A 17,085-nucleotide genomic window follows, 5' to 3' on the forward strand; every position below is an offset into this window, starting at 1 on the left:
TGGTGGACCACAAAGATTGGCAGTTGTTTGTCGTGAACGTTGTTAGAAAGAGCTGACCTGCCATGCAAATCAGCTGCACTCGTGCTCTGTTGGGCCATCACCACTGCAGTCTGATGGTTTGCTGGGCTTCATGTTGGTTCATGACATTGTTCCAGGTGAGGGCTCCCACTTGCAGCTGTGTGCTTCCCCATCTTCCCCATTACCAGCCCCTCCACATTGTCATCCTGTCGCCTACAGCAGTGGACCTCCCAGTGAATCTCACATGTGCCATTGTGGAGCTCATTGATTTTGATCCACCCTCCCTCTGCTGCCCCCTCATCCCCCCCCCCTCTCCTCGCCAATTGAGGTGGAATCACCACCAGTGGATGTCCCATTGCCATTGCTACAGCTGCTGTGCCCTTCCGCCATTTAGTAAAGCCATCTCTAGTGGTTGGTCCGCTGTATTCTCCAGGGCCCTCTCTGGTTTCGTGCAGCAGGCTGTGGCCCAAGCCTGGTTGTTTTTGGTCTTTTTTGGCCTTTTCGGGGGGGGGGGGGGGGATTTAATATCCCCCATCAGCACACTACACGAAAGAGGCAGTTGAGCTGGCATGGGTAGCGCAGCACTGCAGTACGGAGGGTGCAGAAGACATGAAAGATGGGCAGATCTGCAGTGGAGGTGTTTATCTGAGGGCATTCGTAGGCTGTGGAGGTGAGTGCTTACTCATAGTTCAACCAACATGGTCCTCACTTACCATATAGTGCTGAGTGTTCTGCCAAGTGCTTAGCCATTAGCCGTCTGCACCAGCCATATGCTGAGTTCTTCCCCTGTACCTCAAGTATCATTTGACCTACATGGCACCTAATATAAAACCCACAACACCAAATTGTCGAATGTATTATCCAAACATTCACTTACCCAATCTATCTAAATGAAGTCCCCATAACAGTGAACAAAAACTATCTCCCATAACTAATATAAAAAACGTAACCTAACCTACGATACAGTCACAAAAAAATAACAAGGAAAACCCCAAAGTCGATGAAAACTTGCAGTAGAACCAATTTCAGTACACACAAATGACTGCAAATGTAAATACACATACCATACATATTGGAATAAAAAGCAACAAGCAATGACCTGCTCTTAAATTTCTCTCTCATGTCCAACAGTGATGTAAAAAAAAAAAGTTAAATTTTTGATCATAAGAACCACACAACACTTATAATGCCAGATACAAACACAAATCCATCATGAACAATACACAGAATTGAAGTAACTCACTAGTGAACAGGCACAAACTCTTCCGATGAAAACCTCAAATACCTGACAAGCAACTTTGAGACATAAACAACCAACACAGCAGAGCAGCAGCAAATACTACAACATGCCATCTACAAACATGACCCAACTCAAAATCACAATGCCACCACACACCACAAATACAGTTACATTGTGGGTTGAAGTAGACTGGTGGAATTACAACTTTCATTTGACCTAACTGGAAAATAAAGAAATAGGCCTAACACTGGAATAAGGGACACTGAGTGTAAGTTGTGTAAAATGTGTTCTGATGTTCATCAAGCTATGACACAGAACTAAGATTTTGCTGGTAAGAACATTGTACCACATTCAACACAATTACAAACCAAGTTAGTAGACACCTCTGTTGACACATTTCACTAACCCAAATTTTATTTTATTTTATTTATTTATTTTTTTAAATGAGGAAATGGGCAGGAATATTGACTCATTTATCTGACCAGAACTTGTTAACTGCCTCTCAGTTTGGCATTTGTAAAGGATACTCTTGAGAGAAAGCAATAAAAATCTCACAAATGAAGTCATGACAGCACAGTACAAGAAACATATCCTGCTGTTTCATTTTGTGACCTAGCCAATTTATTTCATTGCGCAGATCACCAAATGCTACTTGGCAAAATAAAGTATCCTGGCATCCTTCTTGCATAATTGGAGTCTTATCATTATAACAGAGATCAGAAAGTTACATGGACAGATTCTGTCACAGGAGTGAATCCAACATCAGTATGAGGGAATATGAGATGTAAGATCTCCCATGGACCAGTACTGGTTCTACTCTCATTCTTAACATCTGTAAATGATCTTACAGTGACTATAAGGGATAGTTCAGAAACTGTAACAATTGTTGATGGCACAAGCATACTAATCAAGTGTCCAAACACAACATTGCTAGATGAACAGGCCTATGACTGTTCCATAGCATGTAGTTAAGTCTTAATCATATATATATATATAGGGAAACATTCCACGTGATGGGCACAGTACACGTGATGGGCAGATCTGCAGTGGAGGTGTTTATCTGAGGGAAAAAAGGACAGGTAGACACTCGCACGCACACACACACATATCCATCCGCACATACACAGACACAAGCAGACATTTGCAAAGGCCTTTATATATATATATATATATATATATATATATATATATATATATATATATATATATATATACTAGACACACAACTAGAGTATGTGTGGACATGAAGCCAGGCCCCCATTGGCGAAGCAACAGCATGAAGTATTCTGGATTATCAGTGCCTGCATCTGCTCCTCTTGCAGCTGTTGTTGCTGTAGCTGTTACTGCTCCTTCTGTGGGTGCAACTGTTCCTGCTAGCAATAAAAACAAAGATGATGTGACTTAACAAGCGGGAAGACTTACCTTAGGGGGAAAAAAGGACAGGCATACACTCGCAAACACACACATGTCCATCCGCACATACACAGACGCAAGCAGACATTTGTAAAGGCCTTTGCAAATGTCTGCTTGTGTCTGTGTATGTGCGGATGGATATGTGTGTGTGTGCGTGCGAGTGTCTACTTGTCCTTTTTTCCCCCCCTAAGGTAAGTCTTTCCGCTCCCGGGATTGGAATGACTCCTTCCCCTCTCCCTTTATATATATATATAAAAATAGAGGGAAACATTCCACATGGGAAAAATATATCTAAAAACAAAGAAGATGTGACTTACCAAACGAAAGTGCTGGCAGGTCGATAGACACACAAACAAACACAAACATACACACAAAATTCAAGCTTTCGCAACCAACGGTTGCTTTGTCAGGAAAGAGGGAAAGACGAAAGGATGTGGGTTTCAAGGGAGAGGGTAAGGAGTCATTCCAATCCTGGGAGTGGAAAGACTTACCTTAGGGGGGAAAAAGGACAGGTATACACTCGCACACACACACATATCCATCCGCACACACACAGACACAAGCAGACATTTGTAAAGGCAAAGAGTTTGGCAGATATGTCAGTCGAGGCAGAAGTACAGAGGCAAAGATGTTGTTGTAAGACAGGTGAGGTATGAGCGGCAGCAAATTGAAATTAGCGGAGATTGAGGCCTGGCGGATAACGAGAAGAGAGGATATACTGAAGGGCAAGTTCCCATCTCCGGAGTTCTGACAGGTTGGTGTTAATGGGAAGTATCCAAATAACCTGGACGGTGTAACACTGTGCCAAGATGTGCTGGCCGTGCACCAAGGCATGTTTAGCCACAGGGTGATCCTCATTACCAACAAACACTGTCTGTCTGTGTCCATTCATGCGAATGGACAGTTTGTTGCTGGTCATTCCCACATAGAAAGCTTCACAGTGTAGGCAGGTCAGTTGGTAAATCACGTGGGTGCTTTCACACGTGGCTCTGCCTTTGATCGTGTACACCTTCCGGGTTACAGGACTGGAGTAGGTGGTGGTGGTGGGAGGGTGCATGGGACAGGTTTTACACCGGGGGCGCTTACAAGGGTAGGAGCCAGAGGGTAGGAAAGGTGGTTTGGGGATTTCATAGGGATGAACTGAGAGATTACGAAGGTTAGGTGGACGGCGGAAAGACACTCTTGGTGGAGTGGGGAGGATTTCGTGAAGGAAGGATCTCATTTCAGGGCAGGATTTGAGGAAGTCGTATCCCTGCTGGAGAGCCACATTCACAGTCTGATCCAGTCCCGGAAAGTATCCTGTCACAAGTGGGGCACTTTTGGGGTTCTTCTGTGGGAGGTTCTGGGTTTGAGGAGATGAGGAAGTGGCTCTGGTTATTTACTTCTGTACCAGGTCGGGAGGGTAGCTGCGGGATGCGAAAGCTGTTTACAGGTTGTTGGCGTAATGGTTCAGGGATTCCGGACTGTAGCAGATTCGTTCGCCACGAAGACCTAGGCTGTAGGGAAGGGACCGTTTGATGTGGAATGGGTGGCAGCTGTCATAATGGAGGTACTGTTGCTTGTTGGTGGGTTTGATGTAGACGGACGTGTGAAGCTGGCCATTGGACAGGTGGAGGTCAACGTCAAGTAAAGTGGCATGGGATTTGGAGTAGGACCAGGTGAATCTGATGGAACCAACGGAGTTGAGGTTGGAGAGGAAATTCTGGAGTTCTTCTTCACTGTGAGTCCAGATCATGAAAATGTCATCAATAAATCTGTACCAAACTTTGGGTTGGCAGGCCTGGGTAACCAAGAAGACTTCCTCTAAGCGACCCATGAATAGGTTGGCGTACGAGGGGCCATCCTGGTACCCATGACTGTTCCCTCTAATTGTTGGTATGTCAGGCCTTCATGGGTACCAGGATGGCCCCCTTGTACGCCAACCTATTCATGGGTCGCTTAGAGGAACCCTTCTTGGTTACCCAGGCCTGCCAACCCAAAGTTTGGTACAGATTTATTGATGACATTTTCATGATCTGGACTCACAGTGAAGAACAACTCCAGAATTTCCTCTCCAACCTCAACTCCTTTGGTTCCATCAGATTCACCTGGTCCTACTCCAAATCCCATGCCACTTTCCTTGACGTTGACCTCCACCTGTCCAATGGCCAGCTTCACACGTCTGTCCACATCAAACCCACCAACAAGCAACAGTACCTCCATTATGACAGCTGCCACCCATTCCACATCAAACGGTCCCTTCCCTACAGCCTAGGTCTTCGTGGCAAACGAATCTGCTCCAGTCCGGAATCCCTGAACCATTACGCCAACAACATGAAAACAGCTTTCGCATCCCGCAACTACCGTCCCGACCTGGTACAGAAGTAAATAACCAGAGCCACTTCCTCATCTCCTCAAACCCAGGACCTCCCACTTGTGACAGGATACTTTCCGGGACTGGATCAGACTGTGAATGTGGCTCTCCAGCAGGGATACGACTTCCTGAAATCCGGCCCTGAAATGAGATCCATCCTTTAAGAAATCCTCCCCACTCCACCAAGAGTGTATTTCCTCCGTCCACCTAACCTTCGTATCCTCTTACTTCATCCCTATGAAATCCCCAAACCACCTTGCCCACCCTCTGGCTCCTACCCTTGTAAGCGCCCCCGGTGTAAAACCTGTCCCATGCACCCTCCCACCACCACCTACTCCAGTCCTATAACCCGGAAGGTGTACACGATCAAAGGCAAAACCACGTGTGAAAGCACCCACGTGATTTACCAACTGACCTGCCCACACTGTGAAGCTTTCTATGTGGGAATGACCAGCAACAAACTGTCCATTTGCATGAATGGGCACAGGCAGACAGTGTTTGTTGGTAATGAGGATCACCGTGTGGCTAAACATGCCTTGTTGCACGGCCAGCACATCTTGGCACAGTGTTACACCATCCGGGTTATCTGGATACTTCCCACTAACACCAACCTGTCAGAACTCCGGAGATGGGAACTTGCCCTTCAGTATATCCTCTCTTCTCGTTATCCACCAGGTCTCAATCTCCGCTAATTTCAATTTGCCGCCGCTCATACCTCACCTGTCTTTCAACATCTTTGCCTCTGTACTTCCGCCTCGACTGACATCTCTGCCCAAACTCATTGCCTTTACAAATGTCTGTTTGTGTCTGTGTGTATGTGCGGATGGATATGTGTGTGTGTGCGAGTGTATACCTGTCCTTTTCCCCCCCTAAGGTAAGTCTTTCCGCTCCCGGGATTGGAATGACTCCTTATCCTCTCCCTTAAAATACTTACATGTGTATGTGCGGATGGATATGTGTGGGTGTGCGAGTGTATAACCCTTCTTTCCTCCTAAGGTATGTCTTTCCGCTCCCGGGATTGGAATGACTCCTTACCATCTCCCTTAAAACCCACATCCTTTCGTCTTTCCCTCTCCCCTCTCCTTCCCTCTTTCCTAATGAGGCAACAGTTTGTTGCGAAAGCTTGAATTTCATGTGTATGTTTGTGTGTCTATCGACCTGCCAGCACTTTCGTTTGGTAAGTCACATCATCTGTGTTTTTAGATATATTTTTCCCACGTGGAATGTTTCCCTATATAACATGATTTCAAACAACCAAAAACCACTGCTAGTACCAGAAGTAGACATTAATCATCTTATACTGAATGAAACATTGTATGTAAAATGATATTAATATCCTGTTGGATAATTAAATTAAAATAGAGTCAACATGTAGATAAACTACCTAGAAGCTCTTATAATTAATTTTCCTCAAGACATTTAAGTCTCATCTTTATCTACGATAATGATGGAAGCTGAAGAAATGAATTAAAATTTGTGCCACGGCCTAGTAAGCAAGGAGATCCGGGTTCAAGTCCCTGCATTGGCACAAACTTTAATTCATTTCTTCAGCTTCCATCGTTATCAAGAAGCACATCAGCATGTTTTGTTCTTAGAAGCATCTATGTTGATCCAAAGACAAGAGTACTGGTATTAGCTTATTTTGTGTATTTTCACTTCCTGTTGTCTTATAAAATGACCTTCCCGAGCAGCCCACTTTGTAATGATTTTGGAATTCTTAATCTCATATACCGTAGCACATTAATTCCTTTATGTTTTTGTTGCTGACATTGAAAGACAGTTTCAGACAAACTGTAATTTATACAAACATAATACAAGACTTTGCCTCACTGTATATACTAATAGCAGAATTAAGTATTCTGGTGCAAAGGTTTTCAGCTACATTGTACTTAACATAGTGAAAGCAAGAAATCTAGAGTCTCAACCAACTCAAAAGCACACTGAAATTATATTTCATTAACCACTGTTTCGATGAGCTATCTAAATAGCTGTATCGAATGATTGAAAAGTTCTGTTAACTACATGGCAAGCATATGTTGTACACTGACGATTTTTTCTAGTATATGTACTTAAGTAAATATTAAGTTGAAATAGCATATATTTAATACAGTTGCAGAAGCAGCAGGTTTTTAAAAAGTTTTTTTGAAGCTAAATACATGTACTAGAGAGCTAACATCCCCTCCGAAGTTATCACTTAAAAGCAAATGTCCATGATCTGTTATTCTTAGTTCTCATCTGGCAGAATATGCAAACTATGTTCAGAACCGACACAGCATACATCTTCTGTTCCAAAATTGATCACAGACAATGGTTTATTGCACTGAGATCCCTCAGTTGCTGCCGGGGCAGCCCTGTGATGTACAAATGGAGGTACATTGTTCGCATGTCCATCGCTTGTCATTTCCCTAAATGATGTCATTATTTTTTCATACACTCTTACTAACTGATTGGCTTCCTCTCCTTCTGCACTTACTTTAATCCAATGTTGAATGATGGAGATTTTCCAACAGGACACAAGTATCACTCTGGATTAGGTTCACTTACAGTTTTGGGTAGAACTCCATTAGTTTATATTCCAATAAATGAGCTTCCATTTTTTTTAGCTTTTCATCAAAGAAAATATAGAAATAATTCAAAAGCCAAGATCGCTTAAATTCCGTTTACTGATAACCGGTTTCAACACACTAAAGGTGCCATCATCAGATCTGTGAAGATATAACATGACAGGTTTGAGGAAGGGCTTACATGAGTTACACTATATGCATTACTATTAGTACAGTACCACATACCTGAATGTAGATTAACATTTGTACAGTCATTTGGATATAATGATACGTGAGGCAGACCAGCTGATATAAAATTATTGTCACAAAAAATAAAAAACAACTGCTCTCGTGGTCATTCTTTTCCATAAGATATGTAGAACTGCAGCCACAAGATAAAACTATATGATACATGATCACTGCTCGACTAACAACAGTCGGCATCACACTGTCCTATTCCACGCAGGTATACCTGCTGCAATTCTAGTGATTCACAACCGGCCATTAGATAGCGCTGTCCAAGCAGTGCACACACAGTCCCACGGTATAACCACTCATTACTGCTACAATACAACTTTACTATTACTGCTAATCGAGTACCCATGCAAAGAACTCTTTTGCATACACTTACTGTACATACTATACATACCATGCATACTATAAAGTATTTCAATTACAGAGTAAAAACATCTGAATCAAAGGCATTATTCATATTAGTGCCATACAGAACTACATATTATAATTTACCCTTATTCATGTATGGAAGTCATGAATATTCACACAGTAAGCTGTTCATAACATGACTTAGATACAATGTGACAAGTAATTATAACCTGTATGTTGGGATTTACCTGTCTGGCACTACAGTCTTAGGTACTGTAAGTGCCAAAACAATACAACCTGCTATAAAAGGCTCTCACCATTTATACACTCATTATGAACACAACACGGACTGACTATGAATACCTGCATAGGCACATGAAAGTAAGGAATGCCAGGTGAGAAACAAACTGAGGGGGCTGAGAGACAAACTGAGGGGGCACGGAAACAGGGGAGAAAAAAACAGACAAGCGTACCAAGATGCACAGCCACTCCACGTGCGCTCCCATCAGCATGGCACTCATTCCATCCTTTCAACACACCGAATAGAGAGTAATGGAAAACCATATTACTATGATACCGAGAAAACACCCATTCTGGCTGTCCATACACAAATATATCTGTGGAATACAGAAACATGACGAAGACACATTTGGCAGGTAATGGTACATGGCAATGGTACATTTAGCATTTACGGGAAACCAGTAGCTACAGACCTTATTCATGCGCAATCCAACCATCCATCTAAGTATATCCAACCATCCATCTAAGTATAAAAAGTCCTATTTTTGCTCAATGATACATAGGCTCTTAAAGCTGCCATTGCTACGGAGCAGCGTTAGGCAAGAGATAGATGTCCTCAAGTATATTGCATGTAGCAATGGTTAAGATGCGTCCATGGTTTGACAAGTTGTATACAAAAATTTAAAAAAAGTAAGAATAAGAAGGAAAGGCCATCTAACAATAGTAGGGGTAAAAAGTATCTTCCAATGACAGATCAAGGATCTGTTTCTGACAAAATAGACCGACAGGTTCGTAAGTCCAGCATGGTCCTGGCATTTAGCATGAAAAATAGTTTGTGCTTGAAACTTAGGCATACGATTAAAGATAGAACTGATAAACTTAGAAATACAGGGGTATACAGATTACAATGTGGTGGGTGTGAAAGCTTTTATGTGGGGCAAACAGGGAGATCGTTTTTTACGCGTTTTCGTGGGCACATGAGTGCCCGCAATAAGTCCGCTTTGGGTGACCATCTGCGGGACTCGAGCCATAAAATTACTGATATGCAACAATGTATGAAAATCTTGCATAAAGCACCTAAAGGAAACAAACTCGACGTTTTCGAAAACATTGAAATTTACAAAAACAGAAAGAGGTTTCCAAACAAATTGCTGAACGACTAATTAGAATCGGCGGACCATAGTTTCTTTGACATATTTGATGTGGTGCTCTAGAGATCCCGTGTGGCCTATTCACACACTATGAAGGGTGTTGTGTATCTATTATGCTCGGAAAACCACCTATAAAATACTGCTAATGTCATTTATCAGTCACGTTTTTTACAGGGCGTGACCTGTCATGTTAAGGTAAATGCTTGTTATGATGCTTGACGTGTAGTTGGTGAGCCTCGCCAGTAAATCATTGCTTGATGATTACCATTGCCCACCAAATGTGTCTTTGTCATGTTTCTATATTCCACAGATATATTTGTGTATGGCTGGCCAGAATGGGTGTTTTCTTGGTATCGTAGAAATATGGTTTTCCATTACTCCCCATTTGGTGAGTTGAATGGACGGAACAAGTGCCATGCCAATGGGAGCTCACATGGAGTGGCTGTGCATCTTGGTATGCATGTCTGTGGTGCCGACCGTTGTTAGTCAAGCAGCGGTCATGTACCAAATAGTTTTATCTTGTGACTGTGGTTTTACATATCTTTTGGAAAAGAATGACCATGAGAGCAGTTGTTTTTTATTTTTTGTGACAATTTTATATCAGCTGGTCTGCCTCATGTATCATTATATCCAAATGGTTTACAAATGTTAATCTACATTCAGGTATGTGGTACTGTACTAACAGTAATGTATATAGCGTAACTCATGTAAGCCCTTCCTCAAACCTGTCATGTTATATCTTCACAGATCCGATGATGGCACCTTTAGTGTGTTGAAACCGGTTATCCAGTAAACTGTATTTAAACGATCTTGGCTTTTAAATTACTTCTACAACAGTGTGATCGCCCCACTACGCACTATGTTTACTGCAAAAAAGAAAACGTGTTGAACTGTAGAGAGATAGGGAAAGGGGAAGGGGGGGGGGGGGGGGGAAGGAGGTTGCCATAGCTTAATATACACAACTAAAAGAAATAATAAATGCAAAATGAATGAATTTGTGCCCACATTTCCCATGATTATTGTGATTCAGCTAGAGGCTGCTGCTAGTGTAGGTTTGGTGGGTGAACAACAGAAAACAGCTCATGCACACATCTACAGATGCTAAGGCACTTATATAGCATTTCTTTTCAGATTTGTATTTTGCTGGGCAGACTTACGTATTCAGTGGTGGTGTCTCCATACAAAAAAGAAGAAAAATTGTCTTGGTGTCTGCAGACATCATTGATGCCTGTGTTTTTAAAATGTTTGAAAAGGCACAGTAAAATAGAGGACTTTTCTATTTATCTTAGGACAGCTTGTTGACTAAATCACAGTTCAATTTTTGGAATGTCTCTTTACTTGACCAGGGGATAAATTTCTCATTGGCCAAAGGCACGGATAAAAAATTATTTGAAAGAAAAACAACTGTGGCTGTTTGGTATCTTTTGTGATTTACTGAAGGCTTTCACCTATGTATAAAATGGAATGTTTCTGAAGAAATTAGAACATTTTGGTATTTAAGTAAAGAATTGTGTTAGATCAAATCTTATCTTATCTGTAGTAGGAAGACATAAGTCAACATCTGTCTGCCTTGTATTGTGGGATGTATGTAAGGGTAACATACTTCTGTTCCTGATCGACAGGTTTGTTACAATTAAACTTTCACTACATGGGAGGGCCCCCCAAGAAAAACAAGTGATTGAAGGACAATGAAACTTTGTGGAAACATTTGTGAGGACATGTGGAAGAGAAATAATGGATAATCCAGTGAAATAAACACACTTTAATTTCCACATGGGAGGATAACATTTGTTAATTGCATACAATGTCTACATTCCAGGTTACAAACATTGCTCTATTCAGTGACATGCGCAGTGTGTTTCTGTCTTTCATAGTTTCTCTGTAATAAACAATTGAAATCTATCCTTTCTTTTTTAATCACCCTGTCCTTCCTCACCCATCACACAATCCTGATTTGAGCTCAACAGATGATTTGTTTCCCAAATTGAAAGAACAATTCTATGCAACCCACTTTGATACTATTGATGAAGCTTCCAGTGAGGTGACCCAAGTAATCAGACAGCTCAACAGTGAAGGTGCCCTACGCAGAATACAGAAGTTGCCAAAACACTGGGAAGTTATCATAAGCAAGAATGGAAATTACATTGATGATCTGTAAATGTATTTTGTAAAATAAATTATTTTCTTCAATTCTGTCTACAGTGTGCAGAACTTTTGAAATCATCTTCATAGTTTCCCATTTACACTGGTTCAAGTAACCGAAATTCAATTATAACCACCCTTTACATTAATGACTTGCCTTCAGATATACCATAGCATTTTGAAGCTGTTTATTCAAACCTAAGTAAGCAGATTTAGCATGGTCTGTGTTGTGGAGAGAAATAGCTATTGTATTAACTAAACAAAACACTTTCTGCCTTCTGAAACAAGACAAGAAGTGCTTAGTTAGTACAGTATATAATGTTTCATCAAGAAGCCATAGTTGAATCAGTTAAGATAACATGTGGTTTGCAAATATTAAGCTGACTCAGTTAAAATAACACATGGTTTACAAAAATTAAACTGACTCTTTATTTGCAATAGAACATACACACCCATTTTTTACACATTTTTCTGTTACCACTGACAATCACCTTTCATATGTTGGTAACACTACTACTGAATCAGAACACAGCAGATTTGTTGGACTGAGGATGGAGGGTAATCATCGATGGGATGTGCCACCTGCCATGCACCTCATGGTTACTTAGAGTATAGATGTAGATGTCAAGTATGTCCTGTAGAAGATGAATGCAGCTACTTGAACATTTAAGATATTGCTGATGATTAGTGCCTTTGATACAATAAAATTTGTTTTCTTCACATACTTTTGAGTCTTTAATTTCATATGAGATAACATCTGGATGCAAACCAGTTCAAGTAGAAATAGTATTTTTAACCCAAAAGTGAGGCATTTAGAACAAATGCAGTTTCAGTTTCAATAAGCTCATCTAAGTGTTTATATAACAAAGTGGGGTATTACACATCTCTTATGAGATTTGAAGCTGGCAATCTGAATTTGTTTAAAAGAAACTCTCATAGTTCAGCAAACACAAGACAGTTCTTCTGTTGGTGAGTTTGGAATCTCAGCGCTCTCATGGGTACTGCACTTTCTTCCTTAAGCAATGACATTATGATCCCTCCAGTGCTTTTCAAGCTTGTTTCTTTTTAAATGCAACTTATATTGCATATCAGATTGAATTTTAAGTCCTTTTGTATACAAAGCTGTCATCCTATAATTTTCTGACTATTTTGAATCAATTAAATTATATAATTTAAAATTGCCTCTGTTCAGTGATATTTGGCCTAATACAAAAATCCGATTGAACATCGCCTGCCTCAGGCACCTTGTATTGTTTCAGATACTAGGGCATTGAGATGCCTAAAAAATATGTAATGAAATCAGAACAACAAACATGTGATGTTGTGATGGCACTTGCCAAATTAACCCCTTAGGTAGGGAAAAGTAGCCATAATGTAAGCCTTCAGACGAAAATGTGTATAGCTCCTGTATGTTATTTTCTTTTCCACTTAAAATATTTGGTGTGATACCTCATAAAACGTTGATTCAGAATGTGTTAGTGGCAACCATGGTTTGGGAAAATTCAGTTTTCCTTAGAGTGGTCATTTTACCCCACCTTCCCCTACAAACTTCGTACCCTTTCCCTCAGTTAAGAACATTGTAGGTATCTATAATGAAGTTGTAGAATTAGTATGTTTCGTGTTAATAAACACAGTTTTTCGGTAGTTCCGAATTTTATTTTGCAAGAAATTGTGCCTAGTTTCCGCTATCCTCTTCCTTATGCAAAACCTATATCAGCTTCCGCACCATATTGTTCTAGCAGGTCGGTGCTTGTCTGTAGTGCAGAGATTAGGCCAGAGCCAGAAACGCATTTCAACATGACGATGAACCTAAGCATACATGGTCTGAATACTGAAATATAGTCCCTTTGCAAAGCTCTAAGCAGCGATCACTCCTCTTTAGACTTGTCACTTAAATGTGACCTAAAACTGCTGGAGGAACATAGCATTCCATTTTATAAGCTACGGCATCATACTGCAGGTCATAGCGACGTAAAGAAAGTACCTCAGGAACAGTGGGACAAAATCAGTGAGCTCAGCAAAATGTCGGAAGTCGAGATATCAAAAGCAGTTTAATCAGTGAATAAACGCTCTAAAAAGTACTTCTTACTCAGAAAATTGTTGATAACGCCACGTTAGAGCCCCAGACACCCGCGCACGGACCGACAAATTGTTCAATCGACTTGTCGGGCTGTTGATTGAGTATGACTACTCGATTCTTTTAACTTTTTTTCACAATGCGATAACCTTCACTGTAACATTCATGCCCGCTCATATGATTTCGATTGACGAGATCTTGAAAGCTGTGCAGCCACGTAGAATTTGTGGTGTCCTGTGTGAGCGGTAGAGCACGATGTGTGAACCCGGGTTAATGTTTTGCGCTAGTTAAGATGGCGGTCATCGGCTTCAAGTTTATGACGCAATGACACGTCCCTTCTTTTTTTGCGTCCATGGTTCAAACCATAGACCATAATTATATAACATAGACCGCGCTTGTCAATATCTCTGCCGTGTTAACGCTTGAAACCAACATCGAAGTCACGCCACTCGTGGCAGAAAGCAGAGGTCCTGTCAGTACGCGCTGTGTGAAATGGAGCTGACAGCTACAGTTTACCTCATTTGTAGCTGCATCAAGCACTGTTTCGACGATTCAACCGACTGTGGTACTACTATTACATGTGTAGTAGTGCAGTTAACCTAGTTTCTCCGAAATTCCTGATAATAAAGCAATGGCTGCAGTTTTTACATGTGGTGAAGTTGAAACGTATTTTTTTTGTTTCCAACTGCGTGTTCGTGTAGTTCGCTGTACCACGGGAGTGGAAGACAAAATAACAATATCGAACGCAGCATTAGTTTTCTAACGATTCCACAAGAATATGTGTGAAATGCTTTTGTAAGAAAGGAAATTCGTTAATGTGCAAAATGTCAGGCATTTACACAAAATAAGGAGAACGCTTTCTGACTTGTGCTTAATCCATTACAGATACTGAAACGATATCAAGATAGGAAACGTATTATGTTACTCGTGTAGTGATCTGTCGTCTCAAAATCGTGGTCATTCACCAAGTTTTACATCCATAGACCAACATCCAGCCTTACTTTCAACTTATGTAAATACCTCTGCAAGTATTTTAAAGTAGTTAATTTACACAACTCAGATTTTCGCAATTTTACCTAATCTGTAGGATACAAAACAAGACTAACCTGAGCATGTATGAAGGTTTTTACTTCTGCATCTAGTAAAAAGCACAACATTTGATCTGTAACAAAAATATCATAAATCTGCACTTTAAATGCGTAATGAAATGCTCGGCCTCGTGCCCCAAGTTACGTGACTTAGATGTTTGTTTTAGTCGAGGCCTACGAAAAAGATATGTCTGCGCTCCCTCGCTCGCTCAGCTCAGCAGAAAACTACGTTTCTACACCTGTTAACTCGTAACTGGGCGTGTACGTACAAAACGAGAATTGCATCTTTTACTGGAATCCGCTATTATGGAGTTAAGTTACTGTTATTAGTCCTACAGGGATGGGAAGTCCACAGGCCTACTTACAATGTGTTACGGCTGCACTGGGTTAAAGTAAAATTAAAATCATGCCAAACAGATTATCAGTTGCATAAGGCGCCACTCCTTGCATGAAATGAAGACTGTTAAGCAGAAGAGACCAAATGCTATAAACAAGCCGTTATACCATTTATATAGAGTACTGATCTTAAATTAAATTTTGTTGTACAGGGTGCGGCGCGGGAACTTCCTTATTTGAAAAGCGCAGCACACAGCGGCTGTTTCTCATTTTTGCGTGGGTTTCAGTGCAATCAAAAGTGCGAGACTTGAAGTTTTTTTCAAGGTTAGTTTAGTAGCGATCATACAGTTGACAAGAGAGGAGCGGCGTTCGCCGTTGCCACCTACTTTTCGAATGGGCGTTCGGTCATCAGAACTCGGCGTGCATTCAGGAAACAGTTCAACATCGCCCCTACAGGTCGTGTTCCTGATGGGAAATCAATAGTTATGTGGGTAGACACCCTTATGGATACTGGAAGTGTACAGAAAAAGAAACCAGACCTCCAAGAACCACCAGAGCGCCTGAAAACATCGAGAGGGCAAGGGGTTCTCTCAAATCCTTGGTGTACACCAATATTCCGCAGACCCTGGCTGACCTACGGAACAATATTCGTGTTGCTGTTGCCAACATCGACAGAGAAATTGTCGGAAAAATGGATCGAAACTTCCGATTTAGACTCTCCAAATGCACTGAGCAGAACGGAGGCCACCTTCAAGATATGATTTTCAAAACTCAATGGAACAAAACTTTAGAGATTTCTCTTTGCAAAGAAACAAGAATTAAGTTGATGTCTCTAATACTTTCTAATTTATGATTTTTTAAAATAAGGAAGTTCCCGAGCAGCACCCTGTAGCACTATTAATCAGTGTTGTTGTTGTGGTGGTGGTCTTCATTCCTGAGACTGGTTTGATGCAGCTCTCCATGCCCCTCTATCCTGTGCAAGCTTCTTCATCTCCCAGTACGTACTGCAACCTACATCCTTCTGAATCTGCTTAGTGTATTCATCTTTTGGTCTCCCTCTACGATTTTTACCCTCCACGCTGCCCTCCAATACTAAATTGGTGATCCTTTGATTCCTCAGAGCATGTCCTACCAACCGATCCCTTCTTCTAGTCAAGTTGTGCCACAAACTTCTCCCCAGTCCTATTCAATACTTCCTCATTAGTTATGTGATCTACCCATCTAATCTTCAGCATTCTGCTGTAGCACCACATTTCGAAAGCCTCTATTCTCTTCTTGTCCAAACTATTTATCGTCCACGTTTCACTTCCATACATGGCTACACTCCATACAAATACTTTCGGAAATGACTTCCTGACACTTAAATCTATACTCGATGTTAACAAATTTCTCTTCTTCAGAAACGCTTTTCTTGCCATTGCCAGTCTACATTTTATATCCTCTCTACTTCGACCATAATCAGTTATTTTGTTCCCCAAATAGCAAAACTCCTTTACTATTTTAAGTGTCTCATTTCCTAATCTAGTTCCCTCAGCATCACCCGAATTAATTCGACTACATTCCATTATCCTCGTTTTGCTTTTGTTGATGTTCATCTCATATCCTCCTTTCAAGACACTGTCCATTCCGTTCAACTGCTCTTCCAAGTCCATTGCTGTCTCTGACAGAATTACAATGTCATCGGCGAACCTCAAAGTTTTTATTTCTTCTCCTTGGTTTTTAATACCTACTCCGAATTTTTCTTTTGTTTCCTTTACTGCTAATCGGTAAGACTTCATAATTACAGATTCCGGTAGAAGATGCAGATCTCTCTAGTACACACGCGCCCAGTTGCGAGTTAACAGGTTTAGAAATGCATTTTGTCTGCTGAGCTGAGCTGAA

At 41.1% G+C, this 17,085-nt stretch overlaps 1 protein-coding gene across 2 annotated transcripts in view; it reads left to right on the top strand.

Moving 5' to 3' along the window:
• The window catches only part of LOC126475481 (folliculin), a 162,523-nt gene that overhangs the window by 10,262 nt on the left and 135,176 nt on the right, over window positions 1-17,085 (top strand). The window contains exon 1 of one of the 2 annotated variants that reach the window (XM_050103380.1): window positions 9,872-10,015. The exons of the other annotated variant lie outside the window; for it this stretch is intronic. The gene's annotated coding sequence lies outside the window, so the exon portion shown is untranslated. Of the gene's footprint in view, window positions 1-9,871; window positions 10,016-17,085 lie in introns of those variants that run through there. 2 annotated transcript variants of the gene reach the window in all.

Source organism: Schistocerca serialis, chromosome 4, assembly GCF_023864345.2.
Source record: "Schistocerca serialis cubense isolate TAMUIC-IGC-003099 chromosome 4, iqSchSeri2.2, whole genome shotgun sequence".
Classification (NCBI taxonomy): domain Eukaryota; kingdom Metazoa; phylum Arthropoda; class Insecta; order Orthoptera; family Acrididae; genus Schistocerca; species Schistocerca serialis.